The sequence below is a fragment of the Anser anser genome, assembly GCF_964211835.1.
Source record: "Anser anser genome assembly, chromosome: 2".
NCBI classification, from domain to species: Eukaryota; Metazoa; Chordata; class Aves; order Anseriformes; family Anatidae; genus Anser; species Anser anser.
In genome coordinates, this window is record NC_139721.1 from 70,584,445 (window position 1) to 70,600,548 (window position 16,104).

Sequence of the window (16,104 nt, forward strand, 5' to 3'; positions counted from 1 at the left end):
GAACATATCTGTGCTTTCTGCCTCTGGCTGTCACGGAACACTGGTTTTGAGGGAAGTTCTCCTTCGAAAGGCTCAGCCCACCGACTTATGGCTGGCATAAAAAAAAAAAAAAGTAATCATTTTACTTCCATGTCAAGTGAGTCGAGCACAGATGTTCTGGAAAAAAAAAAGACATAAATGGAAGAAAAGAGGTGAAGAGCATGATGCTTGCGTATTTCCTTCAGTTATTGTTAAACTAATTTTCTGGCCCTTGAAGGAACAACACTACTTACAGAAAAGTATGAAGAAATGAGCTTATTCCAGGAATCTTGTTCAGTTTACAAAGCAGATTTTTATTTGTACTGCTGGAAGACACACTGCCTTGTGAACTGGAACAGACAGGGCCACAGTTTGTTGATCCCAACTCAGCGAATTCACCTCAGTTCTCTATGTTACAGAGTGGGAAATTCTCATTTGCAATGAAAATTAAACCCAGAAAGTCTTACTTGGATATCTTGTCTACCTTTGTATTTTTTTTTTGACAGAATCCAATAAAATCTTCTAGAAAGATAAGTCCATGGAGTTTACTTCCTGACCTCCACTTATGCTTCACGTTAACAGAAAGATTATCATTTAACAATACTTCTCTTCAGTGATGGACAACAAAAAAATCATAAAATTGGCTTTTCTACTTTGTGCAGTATTGCCATATTTGCTCTTAGACCAATCACGGACTCACAGAATGTTTCCATAGGATAAAAACATGACATCCATGTTCCTTTTGTATTTAAACAACTGATTAAAAGCCTAGGATGAAAGTTATGGGAAATTTTAATAAAGACTAAGCTGACTTACAGTAGATGATCACGCTGGTAATTTGGCAGGAGCCTCAGAGAGCCTTGGCCTCTCTGGGCTATTGTATCCTCTGCAAGCTGGAATTGATTTCAGTCACTGTAAGGAGCTGCAGGGTACGAAGCTCCCACTCCACCACATGCCCTATTACATACCTGTGGCTTGGTGGCTCCCATTGAGATGGAGTGTAACATGTTAATGCCAGCATTTTTCGGAGACCCCTCTATCCTGACGGACTACCCCAAAAATCAGGTGAATACCTGTTGTACTTCAGAGTGGCTTCAGTGCTGATAGCACACAGGAAAGAAAAATACAAAAGAACCTTGCATGGCCGAGGACTGTAAAAATCAGTAGTTTGAGCACCCCTGGAGCAGGGTGTTGGACCAGATGGCTCCAGAGGTCCTACCAACCTCAACCATTCTGTGAGTCTGTGATTTGCATTTCCCCGTGTAAATGCTATGTATATCCTTCCGGACACGCTGGTGATTATATTCCCGCACAAATTAAAACAATGGCAGGTGAAGATTAAGCACCAGCCATGTGATTATTGAGTATCGTCCAATCTAAGACCCAGGAAGACTAATTAGCAGGCTATACATATATGGAAAAAACAGAAGCAAGCACTGATACTTGGATACGTGGATTCATTTTTCAGCCCTGGACTGGGGCCCAGGCCAAAGAACAAGAGTTAATCTAATTCCCTTACAATGTAAAAATCAATGTAGTAGACCACTCTTGTTCTCATGTGGAAAAGGATACAGGCAAACTTTGTGAACCAGAAACAAAGACTCAAAAGTATATTAAAATTACCATTGTGGACCAGAATATGGAAACTCAATCTAAAAACTGGCTGATGTGAGAACGACAAAACAGCAGGGGTGGCGGGGGAGATGGGGCAGAGCAAGGAGAAGATCAGGAATTGTGAGTTTCCAAGGCTTACTAAAAGCACCCCACCGAAGAACCTCGTGCACAAACAATCCTCTTGCATTGGACAAATCTATTACAGCCACCAAGAAACACAGGGCAGCAAATACTGAGCCCCGGCTTGGCTTGTTGATGAGATTACCCCAAACCGCAGGGCTCTGCAGCACAAGTCTCAGCCCATTAATGAAGAGTTGAAGGATTCATGCCTTAAGATGACTAAAAGCCTCGCACTAAAATAATGTCTTGACAAACCATGGCGGCAGTTATCTTAGGAAATTTAAGGATCTCTCATTTACCAACCTTATTACATGCACTGTATCAGATAAAGTTTTCCAAAAGCTGTAGGCAGGCGCCTGCTCAGGAAACCGGTCACGAGAGGAGACAGAGCAAGGCAACCTTCTGCTTTTTCCTCCGACACCCAAGACGGTTCAAGACAAACCTAGGACCAAGAATTTTCTTGCAAACCCTCTTGGTAGGAGCTGAATAATTTTTTGCTGTGTCTGCGCAGTTTTGCGAAGAAGAATAACTGACAAGTCACTGCCAAAGCAAGAATTCACAGATAGCCTTACAGCAAGGCATCCTGAGGGGAGGGAAAAGAGGAGGAAAAAAGGAAAATTAAACCTTAAAGAAACAAAGACTGCAATCACCCGAAGGTTATTCTTTCCAAAAAAGATTCAAGAACATATTTGTAATGGCAATAAACACTTCAGTTATGTGCTTACTGTATTTCAGATTAGCAGATATGTTAGCAGTCTGTCGTATAATAGCTTCGGGGGGCAAATAGTTTGCTCAATTCAAGTATCTACTCCGAGACCCACAAGAGAATAAAGCAAAATAATTTGAGCCAAGTATTTGTGTAAAATTCTTATTTTGCCAGCACCCTAAAGAAAATAAGCAGAAAAATCTCAAATTGCAACTTAAACATGAACAACTATTACTGTTGCCTTGCGGTTTATAAATCTAATCTCCCTGCCCATACATCAGACTTAGCCATGCCTTCTGTAACTCCTAAAGTGTCTTTCTTCTACAAAACCGTAGTCTGCATTAGCTTTTCTTTTTCACATGCATTTGAGGTGCAAAACCAACCTTTTCCTTCCTGCAATTATACTTTTGAAAGACCTTACAATCACTTTGACCTTCTGCTTTTTCTAACATTAACATAAATGAAATCAGCAGCCTGGTGTGGCAGCCATCCTATGACTGACTCTGAGGATCAGCAAATTCATCACAAAGCCAAAACCAGAAAAGTTGACACTGAGAGCAAAAAAAGGCTGCCATCCCCTCCAAAAGCTCTTCATTTATGCCAATACCAAATTACCAAGAGATGAGAAGTGGTTTTGATGTTAAAGTTGCCCTTAATTTTAATTTGTTTGTTGCAATGTTAGCTTTTCAAAGTCATTTTTACTTAAACTCAAGTAAAGGATTGCACCCATAAAAATCTGCTTGAAAAGTGCCTTCTGAGCAATGTAGATAATGCTTTTTAAATGGTTAAATTACCCATTTAGTATATGAATGTTCTGTACTTGTCTTTACAAATGTATACATCCTATGGCTGTGAGAGCAATAATCTCTACATCTCAGACATTTGTGAAAATAACACCTCAGTCTAGCAGTATAAAAAGCAGTGGACTTTTTAGTATCATTCTTAGACAAATAAATGAACAATGAAAAAATAGCCTAAACATTATGAAAATAGAATCAACATGACCACTTACTGCATCCTTAGCTGTATCCTAACTCTACAATTAGCCAATAAAAAAATTATTTTTTTCCTTATTTCCAGGCAATGTTTCCCTGTGGTCAACAAAGAGTACAGAATAAAGGATTAGAAAGCTATCCCACAGAAGGCAGCACGAGTGCTTATTAACCTCAAAAGACTGACTCAGAGGAAACTAAATTCCAAACCTTGACACATCCTACTTCTCCTATCCCAACCGGCTCTGTGGTTTCCACCACGATTTCTCCATTCTCCAGCAAAAACATCAAGCTATTTGGAATCAGATGCAGCTCAGACAGTAATGGAGATCCCAAAACACAACTTTTCTGAGCCATGGACAGACATCATCATCCAAGACTGGGCTTACGCAAAGGGGCATGGTTAAATACAGATGTTATTCCACTGGAGATGCAATGAAAGCTTTGAAGTTTTCCAACTCATTTTAGGAAAACTGCTCCACAGTAAGAACGCTGTCATATGCAGCAGTGACACAGCTGCTCACAAAGCATCCATAACCCGCTCTTTATGCTTTTATGCTTGCACTATAGCCAGCGGGACATAAGGAAGGCATCCATTTTTTTTTCCTCAACAGTGGACTATATCTTCCAAGAAGCCAGACAATAACAGCTATTTTGTTTGTTTGCTTGTTTTCCAGGACACTGCAATCCAAATTCTTGAGCTGGTAGCACGTTTTTGAAGATTCCTGCTTTCTACCTCTAAAGCATTAAAATTGGTATATTTTGTCTTAAAAACACAGGATAAGTCACATCAACAGAAGAGCAATTTCAGAAGGCAATTAGTGAGTCATTTTTTGATGAATATCAGCCTAAGGAAAGATATCAGACTGAAAATCACTTAAAATCATTTCAACACAAGTATTTTAAGACTGCTGAACAACAGAACCCATAGAACATATCTGTACATTGCAACATTTAATATTCTACCATCTGTTCAGCAGCTGCTTATGAAAATGTCTCAAAACTTTCTCATGATTAAAATAATTTCATATTTCCATTGAATAACTGGAGAATATATCCTAAAATAGACACTGTCAGCTTCCACTGTCTTTAGAGAGGGTGAAGGATATACTCAGGAATGAACTTACATGTATTTTTTTCATGGCAATGCACAGACTGACTCCATGATATTTCTAAAATACACCTTCATCCTTGCTTGAAAAATGTGTTATGTGGCAAAAGCTAACAAAGGATAGCCATGTTTTGGAGGTCAGCTCATGAAATGTTCAAAGAATTCCATGAGCTAGTTCATCACGTTAGAAGGCTTCCAGCTCCATCAGAAATGGAAGATCATTCTTCTCAGCCCTATGAGACCTGATGTGAAAACAAACCCACCCATGCATTCTTAGGATTGGAGGTTCATCATCCAGAAAGTTTCTGGTATGGTCAGAAATTTTCTATTCATATGAACAGTGATTGCCTTCTTTACAGTAAACATGTACCACAACCTCCCATGGCATCTAAGCCACGCTGTTAACCACAGACATATACAGACATATGATGTGTATTATTATTTGCTGTAACAATCTGTTTGCAATCATAGGCTCTTACTCTGGTTTATCAGTCAACCTCTGTCACACAATGCATATTACCATCAGTGGTTTTGTTTTATTTATTTATTTTGTAGTCTCGTCTTTGTTAACTTCTGTGCTCCAATTTTCTAAGGTTTGGGATTAAAAAAGCCCCTCAAACATCCAAAACTATGAAATAATGAAATCAATGTGTAGAAACAAAACTATGCTATTGTGAAATTTCAAGTAATCATCATCTAAGACTCGTGGTCTCATCTTTAAGCTCTCAGGTCCCTGGATGTTCCACAAAATATTTTGGAACAAGTCTTGCATTTTTACCTGCATGTGGTACAACTATCACCTTTTTTTATTAACGTTATCATTTTAAGTAAAAAAAAAAAAAAAAGGAAGAAGAAGAAGAAGAAAGAAGAAGAAAGAAGAAGAAGAAGAAGAAGAAGAAGAAGAAAGAAGAAGAAGAAGAAGAAAGAAGAACAAGAAGAACAAGAACAAGAACAAGAACAAGAACAAGAATTAGGAAAGGAGAGGGATCTTATCCTGCACCAGTTTAAAACAAGCCATGAATCCAATCCATTCCTGTTCATCCCTGTAATGACATGTCAATTCACTCATGCAAGCAATGCTCACTGTCCTCTTTTCTACTTTTCCAATTACGTCTGGCAGAAACAGTCTGCTGCTTTGTCACAGTCACCAAGACTTGATTTTTCTGACAACAAAATATGTGTTGACTGAAGTATGGATTTCTGAATGCAAGTCAGCCAAATGATTACAGCTGCTCCCTTTAAAACAATGATAAACCCTCACTTTCCCTACATGAAAGCACCCAGGCACCAGCCAGGGAGTCTGTCCACGTTTCATGTCAAGAGGTGAGATGCAACAAAACCTTAAAAGCAACCCTGCAACTACTGGGGCATAGGGGTAGGAAGGTTTGAAAATGGGAAGCGAGGTTGAAAGTGGACCAAGCGTCTCCCCTCAGTTCTTTTACCATGTCCTCCCCTTACTGCTTTAACCTAGAGAGGAGCAAAGGACGGCAGAAAGAAGTCAGTCAGTTTGATGCTGAGCATTCATTCTGCTGTGAACAGACAACCAGCACTTTTACCACCACATGTGCTAAAAATTAAACAAGTGATTCCTTCTGAAATATGTTCTTATTTTGCGTTTAATCACATTTTACACATTCCCACTGTCCTTTTCCATTTCGCAGAGATTGCTTCCCTCAGCTTTTCTAAAGGCATTGCTTTTGGAAGCAGCACAAGACAACCTGGATTCTGCATCGCCTGGCCTGCTGTGCTCTTGCAGTAACTCTGAGAAAACCCCTGAGTCAGCACAATTCCAGAGCTCAGGTTCCTTTGCAAATCACTGGTAGCAAACAGTTTTGCAAGTTTGCAAAGTATTAGAAGGACACGTGCTACAGTCAGGAGTCACTGCTTTCCTACCCCCAAGCAGCAGCTACAAATCACATTAAAAAAAAAAAAAAGAAAAGAGGACAGTGTGAGCTGCTTTCCCAAGGGCACCAGCCTCACCACCACCAGCAGAGAGTGAGCAGAACTTGGCACGGCTTTCCAAATGAGGGCAAATAGGATTTTTCCATCCTGTCACTCAGTATTACAGAGCTAGTAAACAAACATTTTAATTGATATAGCTGGTGTTTCCATCCTTCAAATAACCTCTGTCGACCCATCACTCTAGGCTATATGCTGCTAACTTGGTGACTGCAGAGCTCTACACTGAAACCCTTCCTGATTCTTCTGCAAATTGGAGAAAAGACTTGCACCTGGATTTTAGGCGATGCAGAATGAACACACGTGAAGTATTTTAGTCAACAACCTTTCACAACACACCTTTTTCTCTCTCTCAGAGAGCGTTCCATAAATCAGAAATACTATACCTCTTCTTTAAATCCTGGAAAGCATTCAGCTTCCCTTTTCCATCACAGTTCATTTATCTTGCAAGAAGTTTCTAAGTGCTTGCTACAGAAAAAAAAAAAAAGTGTGGAAGGAGAAAAATTTCATTGTAGCTGCTGTTAGCCTCTGGACCCCACTTTCTGCACATGCAGCACCATAGAGAACCTTGAACTCGGAGCCTTACAGGAGTACCAGCTCAGTGCTAAACACTTCAGCCACTCTTCCCATTGAGCTTCACACCTACAGTTATGCAAGTGCAAACAAGCGCACTGCAAAATTATACTGCTGTTTTGCTCAGGATTTAACAGATCTTCTCCTAAAACTCTTTTCTGAGTTTTATGACAGTCTTCAGAAACATTTGAAACCTTGGCAACAAAAGAATACAAAACCATCTAATAAATGTGCCCGAAAAACAACAAAAACAAAAGTCATGCAATTAAGGCTTGTGCAACACTAATATATCTTAAATGTGACAGCACTGATATTCAAGGAGGACTAGAAACAATGTATTCATTTAACAGATTTCATGTGACTGCTCAGCAGAGCACTGCAATTGCATACATTTGGGCATGATACCCATCAAGGTGGCTGTAGTGTTACATTGGAGAGGACCAACTCTTAATACTGGAAGGAAATGAAAGGAAAGCGATCAGCTGGAAGTTGACTAAATGCTGTGCACCTACTGCTGGGGTGCATCCCTCAGAACCTGAAACACTAGCAACCAAAAAGACGCACACCTGGTTTCTTGAGGATCTCCTACAAAGCAGCCATTTTCAATGAGATACCAGATATGCGTGCATCACTTTTGTTCAATCTATGCCAAACTCGCTCCTTAACTGAATTATACTTTGAAAATGAAATTTAAATTTGAAAATCATTATCGTATACTTATGTGACCAAAAACAGAATGCCTGCAACATATCATTTGTTACAGCAAAGCACATACTAGATGGATACATTACACTGCAATGTTTCTATAATAACTACTGTTTACTCTATTACAAGGGAGGATAAAAAATATGGATGTGAACACAGCTACAAATTATTTCTCTTTTTCAGAATATTCTCATAACATAGCATCAGCCTACCAGCACTGCCAGACAACATTACTCAACCGTTCCCAATGAACCCACACCGTTTTTTACTCATTTTGTGTTCTGTTGAGTGAGTCGTTCTTCTCTAAACTGCTAGGGTTCAAATACAGAGGTTTATACACAGGGCTTGTTTTGCATATGGATAACAAGAGAGAACCTTTACACACAAAAGCTGTTTGGTCACTGATTATCTGTAACAAGTTTTTTTAACGTCTTTTTTTTTTTTCCTTCCTTTAGCAGCAACTTCATTTTGCATCAGCAAGACAGTCTCACCACCCCGTGAATCATAATTCACTCATCACCATGTACAGGCAATCTAACCCTTATCTCACTAGTCAGTACTGGTTCCTCAGTCTAATTTATTACTTGTTCTGTCTGAAATATTTAGACGCTGGTTAGAATGAGGAATTAGTATGGGGAATTTTCACAGATGCACACATTTAATAAGGCCAAGTGACGTGAAGACCATGGACTGGATCCAGTTAATTAGGGTCAACGTGCCAACTTCTGCATCTGTGTGCAAACTCTCAGCACAAGCATTTGCTAGACGAAGAGGGTCCGTAACACCTATAAAACACGTTGAATTTCAGAAAGCTCAGGGACACTTCTGAGGCGGAATTCTTTTTTTGCAGCCAGATACGTGAAGGGAGCTGAGTGCTTTCTACCTATCCTAGTTCTAGATAGCCTTTCGTGTAAGCCACACCTTTCAACCTGAGGCAAAACCAAAGCACAAGAACAAGAGAACACGGAGGCAGCAATGCATCCTCCAGAGAGGCAGCATCTGTGGACAGCAGCACGTCCAGTGACTCCGTTTCCAACCCTGGCTTGTTCTGCTCTATGACACTGCTGTCCACCAGATGGATCACATTGATGGGAGGCAGATAGCAGACAAGTCTGAGCCACGGAGCCAGGCTTTGTAATCGCTCATACCCTGTTTTCACCCATTGGCAGGCACTGCACGGGTCTTCACTGAGCTTACAACGTGAAAAAGTACCATCGCCAAAGGGTGAAGTAAGAGTGACTGTACTACTGACAGTTTTTACAAATATCAGAAGACACTGCGGTGCATTTTGCAGCTCTGGGTCTGCTGCTTGGCCCAGGCTTTCACTCACGCTTTGTATGTCAGCACAAGGACAGGGCTGCATCCCTGAGGCCACATCAGGATGGTGAGGCTGTGCTCCAGCCACCCCGGGACACAGCTTGGGCCATCCTCCTTTTGCTGTGCAGGTAGGAGTCAAGACAACCGAAACAAGAACAACCCATCGTGATTACTTGTACCTTTCTGACCGTTGTTTTTAGATCAAAGGCTTTTTTTGTTTGTTTGCTTGTTTCATTTTTTCAGTACATGACAGAGTGGACAGGTCTGGCAGGACTCTAGAGCCTACTACAAAAAGAGCTTGGAAGAAGATGAATGCATAAGCTCAATGTGAATAAGATGACTTACAGTTTTGCAGACTGATTCTTCTCACAGGGTTTTGGTAGTGACAAAAGCCACCTGGAACAAACTGAGTTCAATTCAAAATTATTGCAGGAACAACCCTAAGAAGGAACTACCTTTTCTAGAGGGCATGAAGAAGGAATAATAAAAAAAAAGTTTAATGCAATACAACATGGGAACAAAAACTATTTTGCTTAGGAGAGGTGAGCTGTACTTAAAATGTGCAAAAATTTACTTTTTTTCTGAATTTGGACGTGCGGTGGGGTGGAAGTGTCTTCTTTCCAATTCAGCTAAGCTGAAGTTGCACAAGATTTTATCTCATAATGGTAGAAAATTAATCCTATGAGATTTTACCTTTCAGTAGATAATTCTAATGATAGCAGCAACTTGGAAAAAAAAAAAGAAAACTTCATAAAAACATGTCAAGAGATTTAGTTGCATCTTAAATGTGATCTCTGATTAATCTATGTATCTAAATTACCAAAATAAGACCAAAATAACTCAGGTAGGATTATTCAACAATGATAATTGCATGAACTATCATTCATACCTAAATGGCAAAAAAGTCTTCCAGTATGCAACGCTGCAAAATCAGCTGTATGTTCCCTGCTGTTTTTCAGTTGTTATAGGGGTTACTATGCTACTGACTATATATTATCATTAGGCTTTGGCAAGAGCAAGCATTGTACCATATTATAGTATATCGATACACTACACAGTATACTATACTATAGCACACTTTTGAAACTCCAACCCTTTTAAAAGACTCCTCTCACCATCATCCTCAAAGTTTTTAAGTCAGAACAATCAAAACATTTATTAAAACACACAAATGTAACAGAGGAAAAGGCTGAACTTCTACATTAAGAAAATGACTGGAAAAACAAACAAACAAACAAAAAAAAACAAAAAAAAAAACAAAAAGAAAAACAGAAAAATCAAAGAAACAAAGAGCACGTGTGGTTCATCACTCCATTCACTCCCACTGAGGTGGACAAGGATTGCATGTCAGCAGCTGAACACAACACTAGGACTAGGAAAAACCACTGGCAAAGTGTGGAGGGAAAAAAAAAACAAAACAAAAAAAAAAAACCAGCATAGAACAGAAAGAAGATTAATAGCTTCTCCAAAAAAACACTAAGCTACAGAACCACATGTCAGTTCCAGAAAAGATAAGCAGCCATTCCTTTTTACTTACAACCAAAGTATAGTCTAAGATTTCAATCTAGCATATAGCTGCGAAAGAGCCATATAAGGCAACAAAGCAGAACATGAACAAAAAGGCTCCGCTAAATACATTTCTAAACATTTCATAAACAAAAGGCTATTCAAGAAAACGGACTACTCTGTGTTTCGAGAGGCCCTCATCAAGATACCATAAATAAATAAGACTCGATTTTGAAAACTTGCTTTAATTTTGCAATTCCAACACTAGAATTCCACACAAATCCATGGTGCCTTAAGAAAGAAGACATGCAGGCTGAATTCCCTTCGATTTTATAGCTTTGGCTTCTGCAGACAATGAAGTACTCACTTGCTAATTCAGCTGCTGTTGCCTTAATTGATTTCTTGTTTTCTCAAGAAGTCCAAACTCTGACTTGCTAACAATAATAATTGTTACCCCAAAAGGAAAGCAGCATTGATTAAAACACTTCTCGGGGAAGGCCACTGTCCCCTAAAATGAGAAATGGTGAAGGCAGCATTTTATGAATGTTAACCCACGTCCACGGGTACCCAGTCCAATACTTGTAGGTTTGAATAGACCAGATTCACTCAATTACACTTCCATGCCTCTCTAAAGTAACAACAATGATTCTCTCTTTACCATTATTCTGGTCTGGCAAAACTTATATTCATTTATGCAGGTTTATTGCATACCTGAATTCCTTCCATCATTTGCTTAATAAAATATAAATCAAAACAAAACGTTCTGGCCAGCATGCAAAAAAAGTAATAATAAAAGTAACTTGGAATAACAAAGCTTGATTAAAAACAAACAGTGCTAAGAACACTAAAATCAGAGACAGCAATAGGAGACTGTCATTTTCCCTCCTGTCTGAAGGTGAAGCAGAGATTTTTCTTATAGACCAAAACCTGAGAACACCAGCCTTTAACTCAATTTTCACACACTCTTCAAAACACAGTATGTGAGCGTACTTAATAAATGTGATTTTAGTGACTATTTCATCTTTTAACGCCTGCTGCAACTTGAATCTGGGGTATGTATTTATCCTGAAGCAGTAAAGGAGAGCGCATTAATGCCTCATACAATGTAAGGAATGCTGCTGTCTGCATAGTTTACGTTTGAATGGGGACACTAACTCCTACCTGGAAAACACAGATCGCAGAGCTCACACCTTGCCACATATATAAATGTTTGACCCTGATACCTGCTGAAACCTAAGAAAGAACCAGTGCAGTCAACGATGGCCAGATTTTCAAGTGTTCAGCATGGAGTGCTTCACCCCGACTCTACATGGCTCCTTTAAGAACCGGGCTATTTACCCAGTGCTTGAAGCAGTGCTGCGAAATCAGCTCTAAGAGCTAGTGTTGCAATGAGACAACTTCTCAACAACCTAGGACCACCGGGGGATCAGGCCCAGTCAGCATGGGTTCATGAAAGGCAAGCCCTGACTCATCTCCTTCTATGACTGGGTGAGCTGCCTGGTGGATGAGGGAAAGGCTGTCGATGTAGTTTACCTAGACTTCAGCAAGGCCTTTGACATGGTCTCCCACAGTATTCTCCTGGAGAAGCTGGCAGCCCATGGCTTGGACAGGTACACTCTTTGCCGGGTTAAAAATGGACAGTTGGGCCTAGAGAGTAGTGGAGAATGGATTGAAATCAAGCTGGCAACAGGTCGCAAGTGGTGTTCCCCAGGGGCTGGTGTTGGAGCCCATCCTTTTTAATATGTTTATTGATGACTTGGATGAGGGAATTGAGTGCACCCTCAGTAAGTCTGCAGATGACACCAAGCTGGGGTTGTGTTGATCTGCTGGAGGGTAGAAAGGCCCTGCAGAGGGACCTGGACAGAATGGGTTGATGGGCAGAGGCCGATGGGATGAGGTTCAACACGGCTAAGGGCTGGGTCCTGCACTTTGGCAACAACAACCTCATGGAGCGCTACAGGCTTAAGGGACATTGGCTCAAAAGCTATGCAGACGAAAAGGATCTTGGGGTGCTGATTGATGCTCACCTGAACATGAGCCAGCAGTGTGCCCAAGTGATCAAAAAGGCCAATGGCATCCCCTCTTGTATCAAGCATAGTGTAGCCAGCAGAACCAGGGAGGTGATCGTACCCCTGTACTCTGCTCTGGTGAGGCTCCACCTCTAGTATGCTGTTCAGCTTTGGGCTCCTCAGTACAAGAAGGACATCGAGGCCCTAGAACATGTTCAGAGAAGGGCTACGAAGCTGGTAAAAGGCCTGGAGCACAACTCCTATGAGGAGCAGCTGAGGGAGAGGGGGGTTTTTTAGTCTGGAGAAGAAGAGGCTCAGGGGAGACCTTATTACTCTCTACAATTACCTGAAAGGAAGTTGTGGGGAGCTGGGGGTCGGGCTCTTCTCACAGATAACTAGCAATAGGGCTAGAGGGAATGGCCTCAAGTCGTGCCAGGGGAGGTTTATGTTGGAAAATCACCATCCATGGGGGTGTTTAAGGAAAGGTTGGCTGTGATACTTAGTGACATGTTTTAGTCGGTCATATTGATGATAGGGGCACGGTTGGAACAGATGATCTTGAAGGTCTTTTCCAACATTAATGATTCTATGATTCTATGCTTCAATGGTAACAACTGAACTATCAGCCTGAAAAACGCTTATTAGCGAGCATTCTGTGAACAAATGAAATTCTTGTCACCGGTTTGCAAAATGCTCTTAATGTCTTTTGCTGGGACAGAGTTAATTTTCTTCACTTGAGGAACACAAAACACTGTGTTTTGGATTTGGGGTGACAGTATTGCTGATCCCACCCCGATAGTTTAGTTGTGGCAGAGCAGTGCATACCCAGAGCCAAGGGCTTTTTGGCTTCTCGTGCTGCCCTGACAGCGAGGAGGCTGGGGGTGCAGCAGGAGCTGGGAGGGGACAGAGCCCGGACAGGTGACCCAGACTGGCCAAAGGGATATTCCGGACCATACGGCATCGTGCTGAGCAATAAATATGGGGGGAGTTGGCCGGGGAGGTGGGGCCGCTGCTTGGGGTCTGGCTGGGCGTCGGTCAGTAGGAGGTGAACAATTGCATTGGGCATCACTTGCTTTGTACTTTTTTTCTTTTTATTATGAGTTTTATTATTCTCCCTTCCTTTCCTGTCCTATTAAACTGTCTTTATCTCAACCCTTGAGTTTTTATCTTCTTTTTTTCCCAGTTCTCTCCCCTATCCCACTGTGGGGGGTGGAGGGCAGTGCAGTGAGTGAACAGCTCTGTGGGGTTTAGCTGCCTGCCCGCTTCCACCACGACGCCTTCCGAACCAGTGCCTGCTTCTGGAGTTCCTGATTAGCGTACTACCAACGTGTCTCTCAGCAGGGCACAATTCTTTGCCTTTCAACTTCTCTTGCAACTTTCCCCTCCTCTGGGCCAGCGCAACAGAGGGCGACTGTTGGAGGCCCCCAAGGTCCTTAGGGCCCGGAGGGGGGACGCCCTCAGGCTGAAGCTCCTTGCCATGGCAACACGGCCACGTTTGGCTACACGTGTGGGCCACCATCACAATGGCCATCACAGCGGCCTGCTTATGTCACAGCAGCCACCACCACCGCGCCTTTCCTTCTGGGCCCTATAAATACAGGAGCCTCGCAGCCAGCCCACCACTTGCGAGGCTTCGAGGCTTTCAAGCGCAAAGGATGCTCGGAAGCAAGAGGAGCCAGAGCAGGAAGAGGGGTGGCTGCCCATCACTGAGTGAGGCAATGAGGAGACTGGTGGTGTGCTCAGGCCCAAGGAGGAGGCTGCGTCATAAGAAGAAAAAACAGAATAGGAGGAGGAAGATCAGCTCTCTCACAAGAGCGATGGCCAGCGTTCATGTCAACAGCGGAACGCAGAGCGCGGCTGTGAAGCCAGCAGGGAGCAGTGCGAGGCCCCAGAATCAAACAAATCAGACCGGGCCGACGAATGTCTGTTCTGGCAAGACCGCAATAGCCAGCGTCCCTGTGACCAGCGGAATGCAGAGCACGCCTCTGAAGCCAGCAGCGACCAACGTGAGGCCCTGGCATGTCTTTTGGACAAAGAATGCTGTGGGACCATGGCCCGCCAATCGTCCTGCCAACAACCAGGGACACAGGCATGTCCATCTGCCAGCCAACAGGGAGGAGCCCATGGATGTGGATCCACCACGAGATGATCAAGAACCCATGGAGGTGGATCCACCACAAGATGCGGAAGAAACCATGGAAGTGGATCCACCGCTGAGAGAACAAGCATGGAGCTACCCTGGCATGTCTTTGGCGTCCACCGTCAGAGCCCGGCAAGAGCAACACAGGAGTGCCTGAACAGCTCCCTACGCGCGGCGTAGCCTCCGTGCCCACCACTAACTTGGGCAGAACCACCAGACTCGATGTCTTGCAGGCTTGCCTGTAAGACATTGTGTAAATAAATAGTTCTGATAATTGTTGAGGCTTGTGTGAGCTCTTCTTTCCCATCCCCCGTGCCACTTGAAGAAGTGGCATCTCTTCTTCATGGAGCCCTAAGGGAGAGGGGAGGAGGGGACCTGGCTGCTGTACTGGTGTCACAGGAGGAGTCCCTCAGAGGACCACCATGGGCTTGGGGAGGGGGGATGCTGGGAGGTGTCTCAGTCTGGGGATGAGAAGCCCAAACAGTGGGTGCTTGAAGATGCAGCCAGAGCCCCTGTAGCAGTGCCCAAAGCATAGCAGCAGGCTGAGCAAAGAAGTGAGAGGGGCAGCAGTTCCTCTGGAGAAGCAAAAGGCTTCAGGTCTGCCAGGAAGGGAGTGCTGAGGTTCAGCGTTGAGGTCCCTTTGAGATGCTTCATGAGGAGCTCTTCCCAAGACGGGGCAATAAACAAGGAAACAAGAACACCACCACCACCATCATCTGATAAAGTGCTCTCCTCTCCTATTTGGCACCTTGGGGACTGCGTGCAGGCTCGTCTCCCCTTCTGATTGTGGAAGTCCTGCTGTGTCATCTTCCAGCCCTCATAAAGAAGTGGCATCGTGTCCTGGTTTCGGCTGGGATAGAGGTAATTTTCTTCACACTGGCTAGTGTGGAGCTGTGTTTTGGATTTGGGGTGACAGTATTGCTGATCCCACCCCAATGGTTTAGTTGTGGCAGAGCAGCGCATACCCGGAGCCAAGGGCTTTTTGGCTTCTCGTGCTGCCCTGACAGCGAGGAGGCTGGGGGTGCAGCAGGAGCTGGGAGGGGACAGAGCCCGCACAGGTGACCCAGACTGGCCAAAATGATATTCCAGACCATACGGCATCGTGCTTAGCAATAAATATGGGGGGAGTTGGCCGGGGAGGTGGGGCCGCTGCTTGGGGTCTGGCTGGGCGTCGGTCAGCAGGAGGTGAACCATTGCATTGGGCATCACTTGCTTTGTATTTTTTTTTTCATTGTTAATATTACTCTCCCTTCCTTTTCTGTCCTGTTAAACTGTCTGTATCTCAACCCACAAAAGTTTACTTTTTTTACTCTCTCCCATCCCAGTGTTGGAGC

At 43.0% G+C, this 16,104-nt stretch overlaps 1 protein-coding gene across 9 annotated transcripts in view; it reads right to left on the reverse strand.

The window, feature by feature from the left end:
• FHOD3 (formin homology 2 domain containing 3) overlaps positions 1-16,104 on the reverse strand; it is a 410,386-nt gene that overhangs the window by 252,589 nt on the left and 141,693 nt on the right. The gene's annotated exons all lie outside the window — the stretch shown is intronic.